The sequence below is a fragment of the Procambarus clarkii genome, chromosome 5 (genome assembly GCF_040958095.1).
Source record: "Procambarus clarkii isolate CNS0578487 chromosome 5, FALCON_Pclarkii_2.0, whole genome shotgun sequence".
Lineage (NCBI taxonomy): Eukaryota > Metazoa > Arthropoda > Malacostraca > Decapoda > Cambaridae > Procambarus > Procambarus clarkii.
In genome coordinates, this window is record NC_091154.1 from 21,028,404 (window position 1) to 21,035,481 (window position 7,078).

A 7,078-nucleotide genomic window follows, 5' to 3' on the forward strand; every position below is an offset into this window, starting at 1 on the left:
ACCCCACCTGCCTCCCCTGACACCGCCTGCCTCCCCTGACCCCACCTGCCTCCCCTGACACCACCTGCCTCTTTCCACCACCTGCCTCCCCTGACCCCACCTGCCTCCCCTGACCCCACCTGCCTCCCCTGACACCGCCTGCCTCCCCTGACCCCACCTGCCTCCCCTGACACCACCTGCCTCCCCTGACACCACCTGCCTCATTCCACCACCTGCCTCCCCTGACACCGCCTGCCTCCCCTGACCCCACCTGCCTCCCTTGACCCCACCTGCCTCCCCTGACGCCACCTGCCTCCCCTGACACCACCTGCCTCCCCTGACCCCACCTGCCTCCCCTGACCCCACCTGCCTCCTCTGACACCACCTGCCTCCCCTGACACCACCTGCCTCCCCTGACACCACCTGCCTCCCCTGACACCACCTGACACCGCCTGCCACCCCTGACACCACCTGCCTCCCCTGACACCGCCTGCCTCCCCTGACACTGCCTGCCTCCCCTGACACCGCCTGCCTCCCCTGACACCGCCTGCCTCCCCTGACACCGCCTGCCTCCCCTGACACTGCCTGCCTCCCCTGACACCACCTGCCTCCCCTGACACCACCTTCCTCCCCTGACACCGCCTGCCTCCCCTGACACCGCCTGCCTCCCCTGACACCGCCTGCCTCCCCTGACACCGCCTGCCTCCCCTGACACCGCCTGCCTCCCCTGACACTGCCTGCCTCCCCTGACACTGCCTGCCTCCCCTGACACCACCTGCCTCCCCTGACACCGCCTGCCTCCCCTGACACCGCCTGCCTCCCCTGACACTGCCTGCCTCCCCTGACACTGCCTGCCTCCCCTGACACCACCTGCCTCCCCTGACACCACCTGCCTCCCCTGACCCCACCTGCCTCCCATGACACCGCCTGCCTCCCATGACACCGCCTGCCTCCCCTGACACCGCCTGCCTCCCCTGACACCGCCTGCCTCCCCTGACACCACCACAAATGATGCTAGCCACCTCACCAAGGCCTAACGTTCACACGACCTGTGCTTGTTTTATTGGCCTCCTCAAAATTTATTCTAAATAGGTATTAGTACAGTACGTAGGCTGTTAGAGGGAGGGAGGGATCCAGGAAACAACCCCCCCCCCACCCTCCCACCCCCCCAATGGCTCAGGGAGCGACCGGCCGGCCACACAATGCCAGCTGTTATCTAAACCCCCATTGTGTTAAAAATTCTGTGAAAATGAAATGTGTTCAAACTGTTTAAAATATGTACTGTATATATTACAATTTTCACCATTATTATTGCTCCAATATGACATTTTTCTAATAAAAAGGCTATTTTCAGTGTAGATAATGCGATAATTATCATTAAATTGACTCTTGGCATCTGACGACGAGAGGAGAGTGAGTGGTCTCTGTGGTCAGGTGGAGGAAGGAGGGTGGGGGCGGGGGAGCACGTGTTGCCTCCTGACAACAACTCTCTCACTAATGCCCCCCTGACACCATTTTATCACCATTTTTATCACCATTTCTCCCTAGAAACAATGGGTAGGGATAATAAAACACTACATAACTGTTTACACTCTGGCGAATCATAGTTGATGACAGCCAGCTCTGACGCTCGGCCTCGGTGACCGCTTGGACGAACATTCCTCACTTAATCGAACATTTGTATGTTCCACTGAACATTTGGTACCGAATTCAATTTGTTCGGCTCTTCCGGGAATTCGATAGAGCGGGGTTCGTTAGTCTGAGGAAGCACTGTATTATTTCGTCTATCTAGGAATCTTCAAATGACTTCTTAGGTTCCTATTCAAAGTAAATGTGTGGTCAATTATTTATTTACTGGAATTAGTGACCAGGATTGTGGTTATAATTAGTATTGTGGAAGGAGGAATTTTGGTGAGGGAGGGAGAGAATTGAGTTAGCCTCACTGTACTCACCTAATTGTACTCGCCTAATTGTGCTTGCGGGGGTTGAGCTTTGGCTCTTTGGTCCCGCCTCTCAACTGTCAATCAACTGGTGTACAGATTCCTGAGCCTACTGGGCTCTATCATATCTACATTTGAAACTGTGTATGGAGTCAGCCTCCACCACATCACTTCCTAGTGCATTCCATTTATTAACTACTCTGACACTGAAAAAATTCTTTCTAACGTCTCTGTGGCTCATCTGGGTACTAAGTTTCCACCTGTGTCCCCTTGTTCGTGTCCCACCCGTGTGTGTGTGTGTGTGTGTTGCCTTTGCCCCCTCTTTGGGTGGTGTACGTGCTGAAGGGTACCACATAGGGGCCTTGTGAGCCATCAGACGACCTGATGGAGGGGTCGCCCTGAGTGGATGGTTGGGTGTCCAGGCTGGGGCGATAGGGGAATGGGGTCTTAGCACCAGTGTGGGAGAATGGACGATGTTGTAGGACTCCCCTGTTGAAAAGGGGGAGCACCGCTGGGGACGACGCACCCTACCTGCATTGGCTCACACTCGGCCTGGTAGGTGGTATCCTTTAGTCCCAGGTCTCAAACTTTTGAAATTGATTGCTACATGGATGACGACACGACTTCTCCTACCCAGGCTCATGGGGTGGGCGACCAGGCCCCTGAGTCGGACAGTCCTGGAAGACTGGGCTCTGTAGCTCCCACTACAGGGCCTGGTTTAGGCCCAGACCGGACTCTTCCTCCCTGCTCCCCTCCCTCCTCTGTGGTTGGGTCGAGCCCCAAGCCTGCTGTGGTGACCGCCTCGTCCCCTTGCACGGCTCCATCTCTTATTGCGACTACTGCACCTTATGATCCCATCTCGAGGTTCTCATCACCATCCCTGCCACGGCCGCTCTGTTATGCACCCTTCCCATACTAATTCATACCATACTTTGTTTGGTCCTGCTACATGGACTAAGAACTTTGACCTCCATCCCTTAGATTCAACCCCTCCTGACGATTTTTCCCTTCATAGGCATCTTGTAGATTCAGTAGATGCCTCTGTTACCTTCAACCCCACCCGTCTTGGTACCCACGTCGTTGCTGCTCCATCTCTAGAATCTAAAAGACTGCCACAAGGATATTATGCATATCCTCGAGGCCCAGGGTCATTCTATTCTTCAGGTGGATACGTTTACTCGTCCCCCTCATGGTCGTTGCCGTCGGCCCCTTCGGGTTGTGAAGATTACCTTTGATAGTAGGACCCTTCTGCCTTCTGTCATTCTTGCTGGTGCCAGATGCTCCATTCTGGAGTATATTCCATCTCCTCGGCTCTGCAATAAGTGCTGGAGGTTTGGGCATGGTGCCCTCAAGTGCCCTAGTCCTGTCTCCCTCTGTCCCATGTGTGGAGGCGAGGGGTCACTCTAAGTTGGAGTGCACTTCTTCCCAGGCCCGCTGCCTCAATTGCGGTGAGGCCCACCCTACCTTCTCCCGCACGTGTATACGTAACAAACTTGAGGCAGCCGTTCTCAACTTGAAGCACCGGGACCGTTTGTCTTTTCCTGAGGCTCGGAGCCAAGTTCATCGTCTCCCCTCTTTCGCTGGCGTCTCTTATGCTCGTGTGGTGTGCTCTTCCTCTTCTCATCCTTCCCATCTTCCTCAGTTTCGCAACCATTTCCAAGCCTTAGACCCGGACACACCCACCACCTCCTACCCTGTTCCCTTCCGTTCTCTCCCGGAGAGTCCCCCTCTTGGTTCTCTGTCTAGGGTTCCCCTTCTTTCTACCCAGTCTGTCATGTCTCCTGTGTCTTCTTTCTCCTCTCCCTCTGGTCCTCCTTCCCGTCATTCTCCTCCGTCTTTTGGCTCTCCACGCCACCTGACTGTGCGGGCCGATGTCCATCACTCTCCTGGTGGTCATGTTGTTCACTCTCATCCTTCTTCTCCTATTGAGATGCTAGTGTCTGTTGCCCAGTACATTGCTGCTAGCACACCTGTCTCTGAGTCAAAAGCGGAAACCTGGCTCCGCTCCTTCCTCCTCCCTGGTAGGTAAGAAGGCTTCGCTTTCTTCTTCGCCCACTATCTCTGATTCTATTGTTCCTTCCCCTCCCGCTTTTGTGGTAGAGCCCCCTGTTCCTACTGTGGAGGTTTCTTTGGCCCCCGGTTCCGTCTCGGTTACTGCCCTTGCTGAGGTGTGCTCCCCTCTTTCTGCCCTTCCTCCTCCTCCTGCTCTCCTTGCCTGCCCCTCTCGGTTGTCTCCCCCCCCCCCCCTCCTCCTCCTCCGGACCCTGCTCATCCACCTCTGGTCAGTCTTCCCGCTCCTTTCCCTCCTCCTTTACTCAGTTTACCCATGCCCCCCTAACCCTGACTTCTCTGACTCTGATCCTGACCCTGTGCTTCTTTAACGTGCTATGTTCCTTTTTCACCTTTATTTCTTCTTTGTTTTCTGTTGCTATCCTTTCTCTTTTTGTCGATGTCTATTCTTCAGCGGAACATCCGTGGATATTATGCCAATTTCCTTGACCTCCAACTTCTAATTTCACAGTTTTTGCCTCTTTGTGTCTGTCTCCAGGTGCCGATGCTTGGTGCTCGTCCTGGTCACTTCCATGGCTATTCTTTTTTTCTCCACCCCCCCCCCCCCTGCTGTTGTTGGGGGGCCCATAACTCTCCTGCTCTCTTGATTCGCTCTGATGTTCCCTTCGTCCCCGTACTTTTTTCATCGCCTCTCCACTGTTCTGCTGCCCATGTCTTTGTGTGTAAATGGTACATGGTTTGTTCCATTTATCTCCCCCACCCCCAACCCCCCCACTGTCCCACTTTCTCTTCCCGATCTTGAACACCACCTGGACTCCTTGCCGGAGCCTGTGCTCCTGCTGGGTGATTTCAGTTGTAGACATGCCCTTTGGGGTGATGTGCTGACAAACACCCGGGGTCACCTCCTTGAACCTCTCATCCTCTCTTCTTCCTTGTCTCTTCTGAATTCTGGTGAGCCCACTCATTTGGACTCTCAGACTCACTCCCTTTCCTGTCTCGATCTTTCTCTGTGCTCGTCATCCCTTTACTTAGATTTCGAGTGGCCGGTCCTTGATGACTTCCATGGCAGTGACCATTTTCCTATCCTTGTTACTTTTTTCTCTTTTCACCCTCCTCTCTCCTTCCCTAGGTGGCAGTTTGCCAAGGCTAACTGGCATCTCTTTACTCTCCGTGCTACTATTTCTGACCTCTCCGTTCTGCCTCTCCCTCGTGCCCTCCTTCTTTTCAGGATAGTGTTTGACGCTGCCCTCCACTCTCTTCCTCGCTCTTCCTCTCGGGGAATGCGGAAGTGCGTTCCCTGGTGGAATGGGGACTGGGCTCGGGCTGTCCACTGTCAGTGTGCAGCCTGGAAGAGACACAGCCGCCGGCAGATTGTAGTCTTTACTTTTGTTTCGGAAGGTGAGTGCGGTGGCCTGGAGGACCATCCGTATGGCTAAACGTGCATGCTGGATGTCTTATGTCTCCACTGTTACGTCTGAAAATCTTCTGCCACTGGTCTGGAAGTGTATCCGCAAGATAGCGGGTAGGTTCTTTCCTGATGTCTCACCGGTTCTTCGCCTCCATGGTGCTCTTGTGGTGGACCTGTTGCAGGTCACGAACGAACTGGCTCTCCTCTCTCTCTCTCTCTCTCTCTCTCTCTCTCTCTCTCTCTCTCTGTCTGTCTCTCTGTGTGTCTCTCTTCATAGGATCAATTCTATAGTACGACTGCCGGGTTCCTTGTCCGAAACTCCGGATGCAATATCTCTCTTCTTTCTCTCTGCGTAAGACCTTCAGTCTCCCCTAGCCCTCTGTGGTTCTATGGCGGTAGGCTCCGATGCCATTCATTATGAGATGCTTCGCCATCTCCCTCCACGCACGTCTCTGTATTTATTGAGTCTGTACAATCGGGTCTGGTAGTCGTCATCAGTCCCTGAGGACTGGCTCGATGCTGTTGTCCTCCCTGTTCAGAAACCAGGGTCTCTCAGGTCATCCCCCCAAGGACTTCTACCCTATTGACCTCACGAGTTGTGTGTGAGGTCAATAGGGTAGAAGTCCTTTTACTCGGAAGCGGGTCGTTCTTCATCCCTCTTTGTTGCTTTATGGTCGTTCCCTTGTGTACAGGGATTCCGCTAAGCTTTTGTGGTTAATCTTTCACACTCATTTGTCTTGGTCGCCCCATATCTCTTACCTCCAAGTTGAATGCTCTAAGGCCCTTAACCTACTTAAGGTTTTGTCCCATACTTCTTGGTGAGTGGATAGGCGCACTCTACTCTATTTGCACTCCTCTCTCGTCCTGTCTAAACTCGATTATGGTTGCCCTGCATACTCTTCTGCTTCCCTTCTACTCTTCGCCATCTTGATATTTTGCACCATACTGGGTTGCATCTCGGCTCTGGTGCCTTTTGTTCGACTTTTGCCCTCAGCCTGTATGTTGACACTGGCTTCCTATCTCTCCAGGACCACCGTGATCGCTCCTGTCTTCGCTATCTTGAAGACAGGAGTCCTTACAACATCCTTCCTTTCGCCTCTGTTGTGCTTTAACTTTAGCCCCTCCTGTGCTGTCTTACTCTTCAGCACCTCCCTCTTTCTGTCTGACTATCTCGCTTACAAGTCTCTTTCCCTTTGTATTTCTAATGTTTCTCCTCGTGTTGTTTTTTCCTTGCCCCCGTTTACAAAGCTTTTACGCCTCCTACGGTTATGAAACGCCTTTTTCTTGAGCACTTTTCTTCACACTCCCGCTCTGTTTCCATCTTCACTGATGGGCCTAAGTCTGAGAACGGTGTTGGCTACTCTGTTGTTTTTCCTGACCGCACATATATGTGTCACTTCCCTTTGGAGGCTAGCGTTTTCACAGCTGAACTTTATGCTATTCTCTCTGCTCTCCGTTTCTTGCTCTCTCATTGTCAATCCTCCTTTGTGGTTGTAGTTGACTCTTGTAGTGCCCTCATGGCTCTAGGGTCCTTTAATCCTGTCCATCCGGTAGTCATCGAGATTCAACATTGGCTGTTTCTTATCTCTAGTAAATTTAAATCAGTAGTTTTGCTGGGTTCCCAGCCATATTAGTGTTTCTTTAAATGAGCATGCGGATGCTTCCGCTAGAGAAGCTATCAATTCTTGTTCCATCTACCGTAAAGATATTCCTTATTCTGACTTTTATCCAGTTATTCATT